Source organism: Cyprinus carpio, chromosome A12, assembly GCF_018340385.1.
Source record: "Cyprinus carpio isolate SPL01 chromosome A12, ASM1834038v1, whole genome shotgun sequence".
NCBI lineage: Eukaryota > Metazoa > Chordata > Actinopteri > Cypriniformes > Cyprinidae > Cyprinus > Cyprinus carpio.
The window spans coordinates 23070839-23093458 of NC_056583.1; positions in this window are offsets into that span (position 1 = coordinate 23070839).

Below are 22620 nucleotides of genomic sequence, written 5' to 3' on the forward strand. Positions count from 1 at the left end.
GGGAGAACTGGACGGTCATCTCACATTATCGATTTGTAGGTTTTATATAAGATTTTTCATTTAGTTATTTATTTGGTTGCTTTTGAATCAGTGCTTGACCCTGGCTGAGAAATCCATATTGTGTTATATTTTCTTTTTCTTTTTCTCTTTTTCTTTTTTTTTTCTCTGTATCAGGTTATTTCCAAATGATGAAAGTACCAATTTCAATTACCATTTGTTTTAAAGTTATGTATTTATTGTATTGTGTGTGTGTGTGTGCGTGTGCGTGTGTGTGTGCGTGTGCGCGTGTGCGTGTGCGTGTGCGTGTGTGTGCGTGTGTGTGTGTGTGTGAAAATACTTTCTACATTCATTCTTGGGTTGATTGTAAACACTGTGTAGCAAAAACAGTGGTTCAACCAACAGGAATATATGTTTGATCAACCAGAAGCACAGAGCAAACATGCCAGTGTACAATTAACTCAATTTGAGGTCAAATTTAACACTCCTGAAATGTATATATAACTGTTAAAAGTTTGAAATGTGTACATTGGTCACAGTGTACATTTTAACACTGTAAAAGTTTATAATAATAACAAAATAATTAAAGACTATTGTACTCTTTTCTATCACACAGTCTGTTAAAAACAATTGAAACTTGCCATTGAACCGGGCGTTACCGCATTAACAATTTCCCGTTCCCAACTGAAAAGAGCTGTAGAGTATTGTGGGAAACATAGCGCATATTGAGTTAACACTGAAAAACTATTCTCTTTAATACGTTATTTTACATTTATGGATCAAAATGTACTCAGTTTCAACACTGAGCAACACCAAAAATTTCACATTGTACATTTCACACTGGTAAATTTGCTGTGCAGGCAAGTGGAGTATTTGGGAAACATGTTTGGTGGCAGCAGTTGAGCAGAAATTATATTGGTATAATTTGAGGTAAAAACTTTATTTTTATTTTTATTTGTTTATTTATTTCAAGCAAATAGTGTGACAACAAGTGTGTTAAAATATTTAATTCAATTAAATTCAATTAAATTTCATTTCATTTAATTTCATTTCACATCAATAATAATAATAATAATAATAAATTACACTTATGCTTGAAATGGAGTGGGCAGAAGTAAAACTTATTGAACCCCACCCCAGTCTGTCAAAGAATTTATACAAACACAATAGCTGCTTCCTTCTTCAATTATCTCAAAGAAAAAAACAAGAAAAATATATATAAAATAAATAATAGTAATAATAATACCTCATTAAGAAAAAGTATTATAGTTGCATATGTGCAAAACCACACATACATACTATACATATTCATAATATAAAGATATTACCTCAGGTAACAATGATTATCAAATACCAACAATGGTAGACGGAATACCACAAGGGTACATAACAATGATGAACAGCTACCAACAATGGTAGATGGAATACCACAAGTTAAATACACATGGTAAATAACAACTAATCCAACACTCCACATATTAATACAATCAAACCTCATTATCATTGTAATGGGACCAGACCTTTTGTTTGTAAAGACGTTTGAAAAGGTGAAAACCAATATTATAGTTTTTTTAATTTATTTATTTTATCTTTATTGACCAATTGGATTCTAAATTGGGCATGCTCATTCATCCATCCATCCATCCATCCATCCATCCATCCATCCATCCATTCATTCATTCATTCGTTTATTCATTCATTCATTCATTCATCCGTCCATTCATTCATTCATTCGTCCATCCATTCATTCATTCGTCCATCAATTAATTAATTAATTCATCCATCCATCCATCCATCCATCCATCCATCCATCCATCCATCCATCCATTCATTCATTTGTCCATCCATCTATTCATTCATTCATTTATTCGTCCATCATCCATCCATCCATCCATCCATCCATCCGTCCATCCGTCCATTCATTCATTAATTCATTGATTTATTCATTCAGTAATTTGTCCAGCTATTCATTAATTTGTCCATCCATCTGTTCATTCATTCATTCAATTTTTTTTTTTTTTGCATTTAGATTACCTTGCCATCAGTTAATGCTCACATAAAGTCAATCCTCAAACAAACTTATAATGTAATAATACTGTATAATGTAATTTTTAGATCTCAGGAATAATATAAATTTTTGTACTTACAGTATTTATACAGTACTATGTTTGTGCTTTATTTATATTTTGTTTTATGCTCATTGTAAAGTTATTATTGCTAAATTAATTTATGACATTTAAAACTTTATTATTTCATGGGTTGGCAATTGTATCAGTGAAATATGAAATACTAGTGAATACTTCTTTCAATTTGATTGTTACAAAAAACTTTCATATGGCTTCAGTTTAATTTGGATATACAGTAGATCATAAGTCATATGGACAGCTTTTATGGTGAATTAATTAATTTATTATTATTATTAATAATAATAATTATTTATTTTTTTTTTTTTGGGGGGGGGGGGGGGGTCACTATGAAAACTGTTGTATAAAGAAAATAAATCTACTTATTTCATGCATGTTTAGAACGCATGAGGGCGAGCACATAATGACAGAATTTTCTATAGCATGACTGCTTTATATAGTATTAATTTATACATTGTCTAAAACAATGTTTTATGACATGTGACATGTTTAAGAAGTCTTCCAGTTTGAAGGAAGTGAATAGCCCATAGATTTCCTTTTAATCATCATGAGAGTGGTAGGCGGGGTGACATTTCAAACGGTAATTTATATGATAAGTACCTACTCAAAAAGTGAGATTTGACCTTGTGAGTGACACTTGAAATGGCTGTGGTGATGATCTGATTGGTGAGCTTTTGTTAAGCAACCCAAGATGCAGAGGTTTACAGGAGACTGCAATAATGAAGGGTCAGCTGCTGGTGAACCTCAAATTATTCATAGACTGCAGCATGGCTCATATGCCAAACTAATGCTTACATAAAGAATTAGCTCTGCTTTGTTCTTCAGTGCTATATATGACACATCAGCGTGATATATTGTAAACAATGAAAACAGATGCACATTAACAAGACAAGTGGGTGTCATGCATTTACCATTTATGCAGTTGGCAGATGCTTTTATTCAAAGTGACTTTGGGTACATTTAGGAGATGCATTGTCGGTATTTGCAGTACTTGGGAATCAAACCTACACTGATTGCTAGCACCATTATTTTTTTTTTCTCAATCTCCGGTTTAATTTAATAGTTGGAAAAGAACACAATTGAGATACTTTTAAGTTCTTTATGTACTGTTTCATTTAATTTAATGGCAACGTTGTCTCAGATGACTCTCCTAAAATAATATACACACTTCAGACAACATTTCTATGAAGCTGCCAAATGAATGTGGCAAGTATAGTTGAGATCATTTGGTTCTAGAAGAATTAAATGAGAAACATTTGAGTTCATATTCAGACCTCTCATTGCAGACCATGGCAAATATGAGCACAGTCTGAGATCTCTTTTCTAACTCTTGAGGAGAAATCTGTGAGATTACTGGGGTCTTTTCACAGGACACAAATCAGAGAAGGTCTCTATTTGCTCTCCATTCAATCTTGTTTATGTCTAGAACAAACATTCAAGATATTAAAGAGACCTCATTTGTGATATTAATGTTTCTTGTCTATGGGAATCACTTTAAATCATTGGATTTGTTAAGTTGTTAAACAAGAAGGATTGTTCTTATCCAGATCTTCTTGTTCTGAACCCTTGCAAGATATGTATGTATGTATCTATCTACTTAATTTAGATGTGATTTTCTTTTTCTGAAGTAGCCTTACAACTTTTTAATCTTTCAAAAAGGGAATTTTACAAATGCTTTTGATATATGGTGAAACCTTGCTCTATCTATCTATCTATCTATCTATCTATATATCTATATATATATATATATATATATATATATATATATATATATATATATATATATATATATATATATATATACACACATACACATACACATACATATACATATACATATACATATCCTTTTTTTCTGACCTCCAAAACCCTGTAGCCCAATCTTAAAATTGAACTTTCTCCACCGCAAGTTGAGAATGAATTTTGACACTAATGTAAAAATCCAATCTCAGCCAACTGCCAGTGAATATTAGTCGCTGATGGAGTTTCGTATCACCTGTTTAATGAAGGAACCTGTTTTGACTGGGCTGTTGATCTATATATTGGTAGATGTCACGCACAGATTTGGACATGTTCCATCAATTTCACTTCGCAGCGGTATGCTAATACAGAATTTGAATAACTTGGCGAATAGAACAGACTCGATAAGGCCATTTTTATTATGCACAAGGTAAATTGTATGTGCATCTAAAATAAACCTGACAGTGGGACTGTGGAGGGGTTGTCCTCTGCCCTCCTCGTTGTGGGTGGGCTTGACATACTAATAGCTTTAGAATTGGAGTTTTATTGTTTTCTTTTAACAATATTGTTTTTGTTGAACTGTTTTAAAAACCATTTACATTGTTTTTTTTTTTTTTTTAGGGTGTCTGAAGTGCACTAAAGTGCATGCATGGTGAGACTGCAGGACAAAATGTACATCGGTAACACTTTAGTTTAGGGCTCAATTCTCACTATTAACTAGTTGCTTATTATCATGCATATTACTAGCATTGGCTGTTTATTAGTAATTATAAAGCACACATTAATACCTTATTCTGCGTACCATATTTTAGATCCCTTAATCTGACCCCACACCTAAACTTTAACAACTACCTTACTAAATATTAATAAGCAGAAAAAAAGTAGTATATAGAAGCAAATTAATAGTTACAATTTATACAATATTACCAATACGTACACAAAAAACAAAAAAACAAAAAAACAAACAAACAAACAAACAAAAAAAACATTTTATTTTATATTGAGTGTTAATACTTAAAAATAATTATAATAACTGTCACCTTGCAAATAAATTACATTTGAGGCACAGATAAACCATAAACCTTACCCTAAGTAATAATAAAAAATAGATACAAAATTTACTATTAAAGCACATATATAATGCTGATTAAGAAATCAAAATAATTAAATCAGAGTGCACATTTAAATCAGACTTTTCTTACCTGAGATAAGTAAAAGAAGATGCGTCTTTGTATATATTTTATTTAACGTTTATTTAATATAGACATCCTATTTTGTTAAAATATTTGGTAGAGATAAAAATAATGTTATTAAAAATCTATCACACATTTGTAACTGAAAATACTTTTATAAAAAATAGTCAATAATCACTTAGTCTTTTATGAAAACAAATAGTTAAAGGGATACTCCATCCCAAAATGAAAATGTTGTCATTAATCACTTACCCCCATGTTGTTCCAAACCCGTAAAAGCTTTGTTCGTTTTCAGAACACAATTTAAGATATTTTAAATGAAAACCGACAGGCCTGTGACTGTCCCATAGACTGCCAAGTAAATAACAGTGTCAAGGTCAATAAAAGATATGAAAGTCGTTGTCAGAATACTCCATCTGCCATCAGATGTGCAATCTGGGTAATATGCTTTGATTTGAAAGAAAACAGCGCATCCTTGTGGCGTGGATGATACAGAAAAGCATACGCAGCACATGGTGATATGGAGAGACAAAGAGGAGATGGTTCACAAAGGAATTGTTGAATAAAGTCGTTATTTTTGTTTTCTTTGCTTACAAAAATGTTCCTGTCGCTTCATATAACCCAGATTGCACATCTGATGACAGATGGAGTATTCTGACGACAACATTCATACCTTTTATGGACCTTTACACTGTTATTTACTTGGCAGTCTATGGGACAGTCACAGGCCTCCCGGTTTTCATCCAAAATATCTTAAATTGTGTTCCGAAGACGAACGAAGCTTTTACGGGTTTGAAACAACATAGGGGTAAGTGATTAATGACAAAATTTTCATTTTGGGGTGGAGTATCTCTTTAAGAGAGTACATGCTGATAGCTTTTTTGAGCTTATGTGAACAATTTTTTTTTTTTTCATGTTAACCTCCAGAAATGTCAACATGCATCTCTTGATTCATAGTGATTACACACCTTAATAACCTTATTTATTTATTTATGTAGCATAAGTGACTACTGTATGTACTTTGCTTTTATAACATTAGTGCTTATTACAAAGGGTACTAATATTTACTTTTCTTTAATACACCAACAGTTATCCTTGGTCTGGACAGATGCAGTCTTAAACCAGACTATACTCAATGGGAAAAGGTTTAGTACAAACTGTTTAAAGACTGTATAAAACTTGGTTTTGCTGCAGTGGTGCAGAAGGTCTGCACTGGTGTACGTTCACAGTAACAGATGTGATGCTCTTGGCCCATTTGCGATCTTTTGGGTAGTAGTCGAGCCCAGTAATTTGCATGATGTGTTGTGTCCATGTTTACAACCGAGCCGAGGGGAGGTGGAAGGAACGTTTCCTGATGTCTTGTGCCAGCCTCACAGTGTCAGTATATTAATTTCCATGTTCTTTCCATGGCACCTGGACACCAGTTGTTCAACATCCCTCTGGTGCATGGACACACCACACTTGGAGGTAATTTATGGTAGTTATGCTCTTGCTTTGGTTATTTGCTCTTACCACAGAGGATTTACAAAGTCTGTTGTCGACTTTTTTTCTTTTTTCTAGTGTGCCTTGGCAGAGCATTGAAACCCAGCCAAAGACTGCAACAGTGCTTTTTAAATGAAACAACTCAAGCATCAGATTCATCTGTTGGTTTGATTGCTAATTAATATGTAAAGGATTATACATTTGTGTAAATGGGAAAGCTGTGCAATGCTCACAGGGCCACATTTACTAAAGCATTTAATTTGGTCTAAGTTTTTAGTATGCAGTTTCAGAGAAATTATTTGCATTTGCACTGCATTTTTTGCAGTGATTGAAGTACGTAGTATAGACGCTTGTTTCCACTACAGAGTAAAAAAATCTAAAAGGTATTTGTGTCTATATATTTCACAATTCTGACTTTTTTTTCTCACAATTCTATGTTTATATCTTGCAATTCTGACTTTATATAGGCTAAGAATTGCAAGATATAAATTCAGAATTGTGAGATAAAACTCGCAATTGTGAGAAAAAAAAAGTACGTGAGTTGTAAAATCACAATTAAGAAAAAATAATTGAGAAAAAAGTTACCTTTTTGTTTTACTTTTATTCCATAGCAGAAACAGGCTTCCATATTGCAGTAAGGTCTGTGAAACTTCAAAAAGACTAGTCATAAATATGTGGTCATTAGGGACTGTCATTGTATGGAAAAGGATAAATTATGATTCACAAAACATAAAAAAATTAATAAATAATAAAAAACAGAATTCAGGTGCTGGAACATAAGTGGATTTTCATCTTGAGGTGGAGTATTCCTTGAAGTAACAGGGCAAAATTGTTTTTCTTTTTTACTCCAAACATTTTTTTTTTTTTCAAGGACTGAATGCATCAGCAAGTCAGAGTGCTCCATCTCCACGTCCACTTCTTTTGTTTTTGGTCTTGTCAGTCATTGTTTCCCATTGGTATGCAGCAGTTTGGCTGCCCAAATAGGTCAGCCACTTTAATTTCCCCTCACTCTCCCATGTCTGTCCGATCGCAGTGTCATCGCTCCTTAGAGGAGAGAGTGAGCCCGCTGTCCCAGCGTCCTCATAGAAAATGCACCTTGTTTATCCCTCCGTTAGGTACTCCAGGCATTACTATATTGACAATGTCAGTGTCATTACTGAAGATATTTATTTTCAGAATCAGAATCAGAAAGAGCGTTATTGCCAAATATGTCTGCACATACAAGGAATTTGTTCTGGTGACAGAAGCTTCCAATACATAGAGACAACAACAACAATGACACACAGATAATAATAATAATAATAATAATAATAATAATAATAAAGATATGTGAAAAAATACACATACTGAATGTGTATACATATAGAAATAAACAGAAAAAGGCAAATTTTTTATGTACAGTTGTGGCATATAGATGGAATAGAATATAATTTACATGGAATGGAATGAGATGTTGATATTTATTCACCCATTAACTCTTGGATTTTTCTGTGGTGTTTCCATCAGTTGGTTTCTTGACTGAAATGTGCATTTCTACTACAGCAAATGTGAGGTGAGGTTTGGTATGTGTTATTTGCGGTGTGTGTTGTCCTCGTTAACTGTTAAATCCATTTGTGTCTTTTATTGCCTGTTTCAGCCATTGGTTACACTGAGTGTTGCCTGTGGCCGAGGGTAGATGTCATCAGATTCAGAATAACTTTCATCATGTATTTTGACCCTTATCCAAAATGCCCTCCAGCTGGTGGGTCTGCGGTGGTGGCCAAGTCACTGCCTGTCTCCCAGCCTGCAGCTGAGCTCTCCTCGTAAGTTCTCGTGCCAGTGCAAGTTTTTTTTTTTTTTTTTTTTTCAACATTTATGCTTGATTTTTTTTAAATATGTATTTTTGTTTTTCTTTACCTCTGTCTCAAGTCCACAGCTGACAGAGTTCATTATATTCACTATGAAGAGGCTTGGTTGCAGTCTACCTTTCTTGCAGAGTTTTCTGTCTATAGTGCTGCAACAGATGCTGGAATCGACCTCTCAGAGCCATTCCATGAAAGAAGCATCCATGTCCACAACTTTAGAAGCAGTGCATTAAATACACATAAAAATAGCTTTATTAACTTAAGCTTTTAACTTAATACTAATAGGGATGCACCAATATTTCAGCTGCCCAAAATATATGATGTGCCATAGATCATTTAGTTTGCATAAAATAAAATATAGATTTATTTAAATTTTTATTGAGTTAAATAAAAAGTCTTACAAAATTACTTTATATTACAAAGCATTTTCAGTTTCGGTTTTCGACCCAGAATTTTCTTTTCGGTACATCTCTAAATATTAATTCTTCATGATTAATTATTCTTTATTCTATTTAAAAAAGCAACACTTAATGTCATAATTATATACTTTAATTAACGGTTTTAAATAATTATATACATTTTTAAATGTGTATATAGCCACAGAAAAAACTATTTCTGAAGAGAGAGACAAAATAATAATAATAATAATGATAGTAATAATATGAAAGTAATATAAAAACTTTGCCCAGGTTTGTCCATTCACAAAAATCAAAATTTTATAAGAATATGAATACTACAAACAATAGTAAACTTTCATTTTAAATGACTTAATGAAGAGGAAGTGACATAATTTGAGTTATTTATTTTTTTTTAACTTTCATAATTATTATTTTTTTTTCAAGCATAATAAATAAATATTCATATAGTAAAAGTAAGTTCATTTGTACATGTGTTTTACTAATTAATTCTAATTAAAGGGTAACTAACTTTTTATTTAGGTTATTTGTAATGTGTTTTTTTTAAGCTTTATTTTAGGCACAGCACAATTTATTAGCACTTAAAGACTTTTTAATGGCAGAATCTGTAAAATCTTATAGAAGTTTAATTGAAATCTCACTTTTCCAAAAAGAAAAGGACACCCATTCCATAAAATTACTCAAAGTTCTCATGTCTCTTCTCTCTCTTTCTTTCCTTTTTTTCTCCTTCTCCTTTTTTCTGTCAGAATCTCCATGACAGCCAGGTTCTTGTACATCAGAGTCAGTGAGGCAAGACTTTGTAGGTTTTACAGACCACCCACATGTTTTCAAAAGGCATATTACAATAACTGCATGCCACAAAGGAACATGTGGCCTGCGCTTTGTGCTTGAAATGCAAGACATGATCTCACTAAGATAAATGAAAAAAAAAAAAAAAAAAAAAAAATGAAACGACTAACAGTAGATGCCTAGTAGATACATATAGTGTTATTCTCTGTCTTTCTTTGTGTTTATTAAATGTATTATACTTAATTCTAGATACAGCCCTCTCTCCTTGAGTATTCCCTGTGTAGTTCACCATCCATAATCTCAGAAAGTGCAGTCATGGCTACCTGCAATTACATTAGCTTCTGAAAGCATTCCTAGCTGGCATGTCTTACAGCCAGAATATTAAAACATCAAATAATTTAGACAATATGCCCCCGGGAAGACAATTATTGTTTTAAAGAAAATAAGAAAGAAAACTTCATCTCATTCCAGAAAGTTCTAAGCGTGCCACAGTAGGTGCGTTTTTACCATTCTTCTGATTGTTCACATTCTTCAGATTTTCAGCCTTTCTCTTTTGGTCCATGTTTGTGGAAATATTTATTTATTTTTGTCACTTTTTATGAAGGCTGGTTAATCAGTAAATTCTATTCACGCTGGTACCTTTATGTTAGCATGTGACTGAATCCTTTTGATTGTGTGTTCTCATTGAAAATATACATTTGAAAAAAAAAAAAAAATAAAAAAAAAAAAATAGTTTTTTTTTTTTTATATATATATATATATATATATATATATATATATATATATATAGATTATTGCACAGGTGTCCCTTATGCTGGCCACAATAAAAGGCCACTCTAAACCCACCTCACAGGTGTGGCATATCAAGATGCTGATTAGACAGCATGATTATTGCACAGGTGTCCCTTATGCTGGCCACAATAAAAGGCCACTCTAAAATGTGCAGTATTATCACACAGCACAATGCCACAGATGTCACAAGTTTTGAGGGAGCGTGCAGTTGGCATGCTGACTGCATGAATGTCCACCAGAGCTGTTGCCTGTGAATTGAATGTCCATTTCTCTACCATTAGCTGTCTCCAAAGGCGTTTCTGAGAATTTGGCAGTACATCCAACCGGCCTCACAACCGCAGACCATGTGTAACCACACCAGCTCAGGACCTCCACATCCAGCATCTTCACCTCCAAATTGTCTGAGACCAGCCACCCGGACAGCTGCTGCAACAATCGGTTTGCATAACCAAATAATTTCTGCACAAACTGTCAGAAACCGTCTCAGGGAAGCTCATCTACATGCTCGTCATTCACATCGGGGTCTCGACCTGATCACAGTTCGTCATCGTAACCAACTTGAGTGGGCAAATGCACACATTCAATGGCGTCTGGCACTTTGGAGAGGTGTTCTCTTCACAGCGTGTATGGCGTTGTGTGGGTGAGTGGTTTGCTGATGTCAACGTTGTGGATCGAGTGGCTCATGGTGGCGGTGGGGTTATGGTATGGGCAGGCGTATGTTATGGACAACGAACACAGGTGCACTTTATTGATGACATTTTGAATGCACAGAGATACCGTGACAAGATCCTGAAGCCCATTGTTGTGCCATTCATCCACGACCATCACCTCATGTTGCAGCATGATAATGCACGGCCACATGTTGCAAGGATCTGTACACAATTCCTGGAAGCTGAAAACATCCCAATTCTTGCATGGCCAGCATACTCACCAGACATGTCATCCACTGAGCATGTTGGGGATGCCCTGGATCGGTGTATACGACAGGTTGCCCCAGTTCCTGCAAATATCCAGCAGCTTCACACAGCCATTGAAGCCACAATCAACAACCTGATCAACTCTATGTGAAGGAGATGTGTTGCACTCTGTGAGGCAAATGGTGGTCACACCAGATACTGACTAGTTTTCGGACCCCCCAATACAGTAAAACTGTACATTTTAGAGTGGTCCTTTATTGTGGCCAGCCTAAGGCACACCTGTGCAATAATCATGCTGTCTAATCAGCATCTTGATATGCCACACCTGTGAGTTGGATGGATTATCTCAGCAAAGGAGAAGTGCTCACTAACAGATTTAGACAGATTTGTGAACAATATTTGAGAGAGAAGTGGGGAAGTCATGGCTTAATGGTTAAAGAGCTTGACTCCTAACACTAAGGTTGTGGGTTCGAGTCTCAGGCCGGCAATACCACGACTGAGGTGCCCTTGAGCAAGGCACCGAACCCCCAACTGCTCCGCGGGCGCCGCAACATAAATGGCTCCCCACTGCTCCAGCTGCATGTCACATCACTTTCAGTTATATATAAAATTGCTTGTCACATATATATATATATATATATATATATATATAAAATTGCTTGTATTTGAAAGTTAAACACATGACTGCTCACAGTTGTCAGTGATGTCTGTATGTTCAAATAAAGTACCTGGCCTACCAAGTCCAGAGCATTTATAAAGAAGTCTTAAAAGCACAGTAGCATATAAAAGATGTAAATGAGTTTGTTTGTTCATCAGAACAATTTTGGAGAAATGCCATTGGAATGAGAGTCTAAACAGCTGATAAAAACATGACAATAATCCACAAGTAATCCACTCCAGTTCATCAGTAAATATCTTGGGAAGTGAAAAGCTGCATGTTTCAAGCCATTGCTTCCAGCTAAAATATGAGTCTTCTTTCCATAATATTGCTTTCTCCGGAATCAGCAGAGAAATATGCACAGTTTATGCACCGTTTACAAGCAAAAGCAGTCAAACAGTTCTAAACAAATATGTCAGTGGATTTTGATGTGAGAGGACATCATAAAATTAACTTTTTCACTGGAGGAAGCATTATTATAGACTGTTGACTGCTATTTTGACCAGAAGCAAAGGTTTAAAGTTAAAACGTCTCGATGGATTTGTTTTTTACAAACATGCAGCTTTTTGCTTTCCTAGATGTGAATTGATGGACTGGAGTGGTGTGGATTATTGTGATGTTTTTATCAGTTGTTTGGACTCTCATTCTGATGGCATCCATTCACTGCAGAGGATCTATTGGTGAGCAAGTGATGCAATGCTAAATTTCTCCAGATCTGAAGAAGCAAACTCATCTACATCTGGGAAGGCCTGAGGGTGTGTACATTTTCATTTTTTGATGAACTGTTTCTTTTAATTCTTAGGGCTCTGGAAAAATGCAGTGATGCAGTGAAAATGATTATTAAAAGTAAATCATTACATTTTTGGCATACCAAATAAAAGTTTTGGTAATATGACCTAAGTAAACATGCAATATCGGATCAGGACTTTTGCAGATGCACTGTGAATCACGAAAGGTTAATTTACTGTAAGACTTTCAATGCAATTATCCAACTGATCTTTGTTGACCAGGGACACCGGGCATCAGGTGAGAAAAGAAGATCTCAATTCAGCCTCTGAAATGGAGGTGGCGAGAGCAGCTGTGGTTGGCATAATGATTGGCATGTGCCAGATTGCAGCCCCGTCCCTCCATGTTGCATTCTGACCTCTAATGTTTTCTGTGTGTGTTCTGCAGTGCTGCGGAGTCAGATCATATCAGTTTACTCTTATTGGATTAACTCTGAGCTGCCCTTGAGGTAATGCTATCTCTGGAAGGTTTTATTGTTTTAAACCAGACCACCTGCTTGAGAAGATGTTTTTGTTCACATATATGTGCTCTGGACTGTCCTGAGATTCAAACAATGTTTATTTCAACACATTGGTTTATCTTGATTTTGATTGAAAGTTATTTGAGCTTCATTGTGTAAATATTAGGAGTACCCTTTGAACTAGTGTTGAATAAAGAATTGTAATGCTTTGTGCCGTTGAGATCATAAAGATGAATTTCTACTTGGAAAACAGAATGGCACTCTTAGTTGACAAACCTCAGTGGTAGTTGAATTTAATCAAATAAGGACAACTTAAGCATTTGTCTGTCATTTTACGCTTTGTTTATATTTGGAATAAAATTTCTGTTATTTATAATTTATGCTTCATTCGAAATGTAAGAATATTCCTACTGGACATTTTAATTTTTTTTGTTCTATTTTTGTGCTTAAATTAATAACTCTAAAATGATCATTGACAATTTCCTTACCATCATTTTTTTACATTCATATGATTCCAAATCTCAATGACATCCTTTCTTCTACCTAATATTTTTAGACCCTAATATCTTCTATATATGTATTTATTTATTTAGGAAGGGACATGAGGATGAGAAAATATGACAGATCAGTTTTGGGTAAACTGTCCCTTTTAGTAAATCTAAACCTTGTATGTCAGCCAGTAGAGTCTCCTCATGAATGATTTGTGTCCATCCCAGAAAACTACTGTGTGCATAATTTTAGGCCAGACATTTGACAAGATAACAATAGGACTAAGTCTGTATCAGTCAAATATACAAGTGATTAGCAAAGCAGCCGGCTCGCTAGCTATCTGTTTCACTCCAGTCGCAGAGCTGTCCACTGAGCACAGCAACATTTGCGCTTGTGCGCTCGTTGAAAACAAAGACATCTGGTTTGCCGTCTGCCATCATCCATGTGTTGTTTGAAAGCAACATAATGACAAGAGACACTGTCCACAAACTCGACCCAGACATGCTAAAGGTCACTGGCATAAAGCAGCAGAGAATGAGCCAAGAGGAAATGACACACTAATGACCAAAACAATGAATCCTCTTCTTTAATCTGACTTTTTTTTTTTTTGTTTGTTTCTTTATATATATAACATCAGTGTATTATTATTAAGTAGATTCTTCTTTGTTATAAAATGTATCACATCACAGAAAATAAGTTCAATACATCAGTCAATAGTCATCACATTGAGCATGTGATGTTCCTGCAATTATGTTATATTTTGAATATTTTATTTATTTTTTCCTGTATAAAGCATTAAGACTTTGTGTTGCATTTAAAAGTCAAAACAATCAATTTAGGAAAAATGTTAAATGCACATACATTTTTCATAGTCACATCACAACATATATTATCAATAACATTATTTATGAATAGTCTATTTCAATTTAAGCATAACCAAGCACTGCATTTTTTAAGGACTGCACTGAATCCTTTTTTCCAAACTCCTAAAAGAATCCCTAGACTTGAGTCATTACAGAGACTCGATCTGACATGTCTGTCTGTGTAATTTTGATGCTGAGCAGATCTCTGTGCTTTTAATTGGCAGGTATTTGTACCTCAAGAGGTTGCGATGCTGGGAAATAATGAATTCCTGATAGACTGAGAGATCAATAATAACCACAGCCGTTAATAAAATAATTACACACTGCCCAGCTGTATGAACATGGGACTTTAAAAACAGCACAGAGGCACATGTGATCAAGTAGACACATGGCATTTGTGAGAGAAGAAAATAAAAAATTGCATTTTGGAGGTTGGATACATTAATTTAGAGATGCATGCATGGTTGTCAAGCCGTCTAATATTCACATTGTGATATATTAGCCAGAGCAAAAGAAATGATCACATTGCTCCAGTTCACTAATAAGGAAGCATGAGGGATTTGACGATTGTTTAACCCCTTAGGCAGGTCGTATGGCGTTGTTAAAGATTTTATATTTGCATACTAATATAAGTCTAGCACGGTACTTTACTCATAATGCAGAGAAATATCATTTACACCTGAGGACCTCCGGGTCACATACTTAAAGAAACTCTTAAATATTTAAAGTTCTGTGATTTACTCACCCTCATGTCCAAGCTGGTCTTGTCCTTAAAATAAAAAGCAGCTTGGACATTTTGCTAAATATTTCCTTTTATGCTTTACAAAAATTAGATTTTGAATGAAATGAAGGTGAGAAAAATGGGTGATTTTGGGTGTACTATCCCTTTAAATTAGGGAGTGTAAGTAGATTTCAGCATAGCATAGCCTTGGATACAAAAAGAAACTCATTCAATTATGAATTCTGTAAAATAAGTTTCAAATTCCTTTGTGGATAGAGAAATGGGACTTGGTAGATTAGTTTTAGAGCACTAGTCATATGTGATAAAGCACAGTATGGTTGTGGTTACAAAAAGGTTTGATTCCAAGTGGAAGAAATATTGAGATCCCACTTTGCTCTATTGCCAGTGTGTCCTTGGCTGCAGGTTTCTTTCCCCAGAATCCTCCTTGACAGGCACTGTGACCCTAGATATCCGAGTTCCATTCAGTAGGAAGTGACAGCTACATGACAAAATAACTATACAAATAAATGACAAATGACAAACTGCTACTCCTGTCCTCTTAAAGTGCCCTTGACAAGCAATTTGCCCTTGGAGTTTTCTAACATATTTCAGCTGCGTTTACAGTAACTGTATACGCTAAATAAAAAAAGTAGTATTACTGAACTTTGTGCACACTTTTTCAAGAATCACTTCCCTTTTTTGAATTCATGTGGCTGTTTGATATTCAGTCTGCTTTGAGTGCTTCAATCTAGCCAGGTTTTTACAGCTTTGGTAGCAGAAGCTGACCTTTTCCATCTGAAGCTTTGAAAAAGTGTTGTTTTTCATGTCTGTTTTGCTCAATACTGCAACTGAATAGAGGATCTTTTATTTCATCACAATCATTTTTGTGTGAACAAACAATTCATGTGGAGGCTGTATCCCAAATGTGTGCTCTTCCTGATGGAGAAAGGTTTCTGCCTTGAAGTACGGAGAACTATTGACCTTTACTGTGCCCATAGAAAGCTGTATATTGTACACACTTCGCATTGTACGCTGTCTATTATGCCGGCCTACTAAAAACAGGGTCATAAAGTGCAAGAGCCATGGAGCTGGACCTGCTGTAACAGCAGCGTGAGGGACAATCTTCCTTTGCTGATGTTATCCAGCATGGTGCGTGTTGAATTATGCCTTCTGAGTTCCAATTCTCTTGTTCACAGAAGTCTGTATATGGCACTCTATTCTATATGCCTTTGGATTTTCAATTCTTAACAACAGGAAAAACACAGAATGAGGGGAGATTGCCAGGTGTATTGGTGTACGGCTACATTCCCTGTGACTGTGAAGTCAGCTTTTTAATTTTACAATTGACTTGATCTGCTGTGAATGGTTCTTTTTATGTTTTAGCATGGGAAATCCACCCAAAGGATACCTGATCTGGCTATTAGATGAGTATATGTACTTTATTTTAATATCTGCATGATAAACGGAAGCAGCAACAATAATTTATGCAGGGTCCAGAATCAACACTCTCCAAGTCCACAGGCTTAAGCAAATATTCAGTGTTTAGTCTAGTCAGCTGGACACTAACTGTAGTAGGAAATGTTGTTTGAATCATACTGTGAGTATGGTAAACTGGCCCTTCATTTATGTCTGTTTACTCCAGGAGCAATTTGTATATAACAGTAATATATAACAATACCATATATATCAGGGTGTTTATAGTTATATAAAACTAAAACCATTAAATAAATAAATAAATAAATAAATAAATAAATAAATAAATGTTAATTGAAATAAAATTAAAATATTAATAGATTAAAACTTAATTTATTTCAACAATTTGTAAAACAAAATTTTTCTTTTTTCATTTTTCACACAAACTAAAAAATAAATATAAAATGACACATTTAAATAATAATAATAATTAAAAAAACACAAAAACACAGAAAAAAATAGCTGAAAATGTAACTAAAATTAAAATGAGGACAGGAAATCTGACAAAAAAGGCTGATTCAAAATATTAGCAAAAACGATATATCTCTTATATATATGTGTATATGAGTTAAAGATGAGACATCCCATTTTGGTGCCTGCATCAAATTAAATTTACAAAAGTGATTTTATGTATGTAGCAAGTATACAGTATTTAATGCAAGTAAAGTGTCTAGGTTAATGGTTTATTTATTTTTTTTACTTGTTAAAATGGGTAAAATAATGTTGCATCATCATTCCACATAACAGATATTTAAAAATAAAACATGCTTATTATGACCTATACTGTACTTATTAAAATTTATAACAGAACATAACAGATTGTTTTGGTCTTTGGCCCATATTTCATATAATGAAAAAAAAAGTGTCAAAGTCTGAAGGAAACAAGGTCTGTGAATTCTCTCAATTTTCAATACCATTGAGCCTAGTCTGTCTGATTTCTCTAACTGGCCTTTGATTATATCTGAGCTGATAGAAAACAAATTGAGTATCTTAAATAAGATCTGGGCGTGAGCTTATTGACATGCAGACCAAATCCTCTCCACAAAACAAAAGATCTTCCTCTGACACAATGCAAAAAGTGTGCCTCATTCACGGCATAATTGCTTCTATTATACGCCGTGTCATTTCCACTCCGGATGGATCCAACAATTTCTTGGGATAAATTATTTGCCGCTGATGTACAATTTCTGTCTGGAGAGAAAAAAAAAAAAAGAAGAAAAAACAAAGTTGTACCTAGATATGAAAGGCTAGAGATGCAGAAACTCTCACTTAGTTTATAAAGTTTCATTTTTATCATTATTGTTTGGCTTCTTCAGCATTTCGATCTACAAGACGTCCTACCTCGCCAAAGGGCCTTTCGTTATGTCAAGTGCCACCTCAGTCATGACATGCCAACAATAGAGCTGAATGCTAAGCCAAATGCAGCCACGACAACAATGCAAGTCAATAGGGAAAATTACTTTTCACAGAAAGCATTTGGCAGAGCAGGCACTCAAAATATTCTTTCTGGTAGCGGTAGGACTCTTTGCCGATTGCTCACTTTCATGGGGAGCCTGACTCTCAGCCAGTCAATTATGTATTGATGAACTGTTCTGTAGTTCTGTACTCAAGCGCCATTTGGCACCATACGGTATAACAACAAAAAGAGGGGACTGCAGTCATACTCCACTAGACCCAGCACCCTTTCTCTAAAACCTCTCCGATGATTGAACTGTCAGTCTCAAAGTCAAGTAAGATACTTTAAATCAGTTCTGAGATTCGTTCCTTTGACATCTCCAAGGACAGGTGCCCGACCATGCCTCAAAGGACGGGAAGTCTTCTGGCTGAAGTCGCTGCTGGCTGGAAGACAGTCTTGGGTAAGCATGACAAACTGATTTTGGAGCGGCCTGGTAACACAAGATTAATCTCTGTAATTATCTCCCAAGGAGAAATTTGCTCACTGCATGCAGAGCATTTGGACAGGGTTCATAATGGTCTGTTTGCATTTGCCAAGACCCTGATATCACAGAGATATTGGCTAAAACCTCAATAGCCTCATCTCGCTCATTATCATTTCAAATAGGCAATTTGTGCATTAATTTATTTATTTTTCGATCTATTTATGTATTCCTTCTTTCATTCACTCAACAGGAGAAAACATTGTTTTGACAACCACTTGTGGTTCCATCTTGGGTAAAAACAGTCCGTTTGAAACCACATCAAAAATCCTTTTATTCTTCGGGAGACATCTCAATACAGAGACATAATCTTGATATCTTACATCTGTTTGCGCCATGCTTTTTCAAATAAAAACAATCTGACGCTACTACCGGAGACACGTACATCCCCAACCATCTGTCCACAGTGCGGAGACGCCTCTGATGGAAAATACGGATCATTTATTTCAGACAATCTCCTGCTGGTTCCCTTAGACCACATTAGTAAGTTAAGATGCAAGACAAAGAAAAAAAAAAAAAGTGAAGTTTTGTGGTTGTGTTGGAGCACAGCTGCATTTTCAATCACTTGTGTCAAGGTTGTTTGATACTTCTCACCGCTGGTGTGTTTTCCTCTTATCGATGTGCCAAATTCAGCATTGAGTTGTTTACAGATATCATTTGTTTGTGTAGTTTATCCAAGTATCTTTTCAAAGTCACTAAAAGCAACAGTGTTAGAAGAGTCTGATTGAGCGTGCACCCACTGCGTACATGCTCATTAAGGTAGAGCCTCTGATATTTGTCGCTCCTAATGACGGTTCATGAACGGGGGGGGACATCCCACCATTCCCAGGCATGGTGGGATGCTTGGATCCAATAATTGGATCCAATAATACCTTCTAAGCTCACTATTTGGTTTAATCACAGATCTTCTGCAGACTTGGAATTAGTTCTCCTGACAGACAGAAATCTAGCTATTATCTTAATTTACAATGGTTTCTCACAGATAAGAACCTGGAAATGTCCAAAAGAAGTCTGCATATATATATAAAAAAAAAAAAAAACTTTGGAGTTGGTAAGATTTAAATGTTTTAAAAGATATCTCTTATGCTCATGAAGGCCGCATTTGATCAAAATACAGTAAAAGCTGTAATATTGTAAAATTATCCTTACATCCTTACAAAACACAATTTATATCTGTGATGCAAAGCTGTGATTTCAGCAGCCATTGCTCCAGTTGTCTCGCATGATCCTTTAGAAATTATCAATATGCTGATTCGGTGCTTGATTATTTTTAAATCCTTTTTTTTTTTTTCTTAATCAATGTAAAAAAAAAAAAAAAGAAAACAGTGCTTCTATTTTGTGAAAACCTGTTGGATTTTTTTATTTTTTTTTAGGACTCTTTGATGAATAGAGAGTTCAAAAGAACAACATTTATTTGAAAGCATTTATTGGGTTTTTATTGTCATTTGATCAATTCTTACTGAATAAAAGTATTAGTTTCTTATATATATATATATATATATATATATATATATAATATATATATATATATATATATATATATATATATACATACATACATACATTACATATATTGCTGACCCTATATGGCACACATATGCAAACTGTTTAGGTTGATTCAGTGTTTGACAAAAACGTAACAGTTCAGTAAGTGATCAGTGTGGGCTAATCCATTAGCATTTACATTTATGCATTTGGCAAATGCTTTTATTCAAAGTGAGATATATTGCTTTCAAGTTATACATTTTATCTGATCTTGCATTCCCTGGGAATCAAACCAATGATCTTGGCAACGCTTAAGTTGTGTTTTACTGTTATAGCATATGCATAACAATAACCCTATTAACCCCATACCTTGTAAACATGATTTTGTTTTTGTTTTGTTTCGTTTCCAGACGTTGCGTTATGTCTCGTGGGCATTCCTGTAGTTCAAACAGTTGAGCTTTATTCAACCAACATCAAGGTCATGGGTCTGATTCTCAGAGAATGCATGAACGACTTTGAATGTATTTTATGTTGCTTTATAGAGTCTGTCAAATGCAAACATGTAAAATATATTGGGCAAAAAAAAAAAAAAAAAAAAATAGACAATCAACTGTGTAACTGCAACCCACGCAGTATTTGATTAATTTGCACTTTAAGTCTGTTGGTATCAAATATCACTGTCTTTTTGCCTCATCCCTTTCACTCCTCTAGTTAAAGCAGTAAAGGATCAATAACAGGCCGCCGTAGGTTCAGTCTGTGCGTATAGTTCAGGAGACTCTCAAGGCCTTTATTTAACCTTTAATCTTTGTCTTTCCTTTGATAGTGCTTCCATGTTTTCACTGGTCGAAGTCCTCGCTAGTTCTGATGCCGAATTATTTCCCTGTCGAAAACAGTCTTATTTTATGAAGCTACAGGACAAGCTTAGAATTCAAATGTTGTCTTGTTATTGCTTTATGAAAGCATCTAAGTGTACAATTTTAAGTGGCCAGGCTTCTCATCCTGATTATGTGATAAGCAAAGGAGTGTAATCAAACCATAAAGGTAGGCAGGGCATAATTACCATTCCTCTAGTCTTTTATATTGTTATGTCCATGCAAAATCAAAATTAGCTTTGTTACAATGTGCTTCCAATACGCATTTCCCTTATAAATGAATCTGGATCTCACTGAAGCTATGTTCTGCCAGAGCTGTAATGTAAGTGTCAAAAAAACGTGATGATGCTCTCCGCACCGTTTTCCCCCTGCGGTTTGAGAGGCACTTTTTTTTTTTCCTGGCAATTTCATTTGGAGTCAAAAAGGTGTGGAATAACAACTAGTAAATAATGACAGAAACTGATCAAAGACAACAACTCATTATTGGGATGTCAGACTTTCACTGTGAGTATTCGGTTGTTCACCCTGATATGCAGAAACCCAAAAAGACGGGCATCTTTATGAATGAGAAAGATGTTTATGGTGTTGTGCAAAGTTCTGTGATGAATCACGGTAATCAAGAATAATAGCTATTGAGAAAGATCAGTGATTGTTGCAAATTGCTTAAAACTTTGAGAATACAGTAATTCATATTTGTTTTGCAAGCAAGCAGCTGTATTATGTGCATGATATTTAGTGCATTTTGAAAAGGATTGTACACTGAGACAACACAGCAGATCTCAGAAAAGAGGCAACACAAAAACACTCTCAGCAAGCCAAAAATGTTATGAAAATTAGTTTTTTCATTAGAAAAGTGTGAAAGCTTAGACAATTCAGCAAAACAGGGAATAAACAAAAAAGAGATGCTTTGTTCTTTTGACTCTAGAGATGCTTTCCTGGGCTGCAAAAATAAAAGCTTTTTAAGTGCATGTCAAGGGCCATGAAAATAGCATCAAAACACTGTAATTAGAGCACAGGGGGAGAGGACTTATAGAAACATTGGTTTCTGTGAATAAATTGACATTTTCAACCTTATAAGCCTATTACTAGAAGACATTCTTTTCACTTTCCCAAAAGTCCTGATTGTTTAAAAAAAAAGAAAAAAAGAAAGAAACCCCAGGCAGAATAAATTGTGGCTTTTTTTCCCCTTTTGTTTCTTTTTCCCCCCTTTTGATGTGTTTCATAGCTTGGCTGACATACGTGTGCCAAAATGCACTTGGATAACACAAAACAGTGAATTTTATAGCATTTAGGAAGTCATTAATTTGCATTTATGTATGGTGTCTTGTTGAGTTGGTCAACTCCAGGGTTAGTCAGTTTAGGAAACCAAACAAATAATTCCACTTGCTCTTGTCTTTTTTTTTTTTTTTTTTCTCCATGCATGAAATACAAAGTCTATCAAGTGATAAAATTTATATGCCCAGAAGCCTTCCAAGATGAATAAACAAAGCATTAATTTGCATGCATTAATACTAAGTAAGCTGTTTGTTCTCAACCTGCAGCAGACATGATAGGTGTTGGTT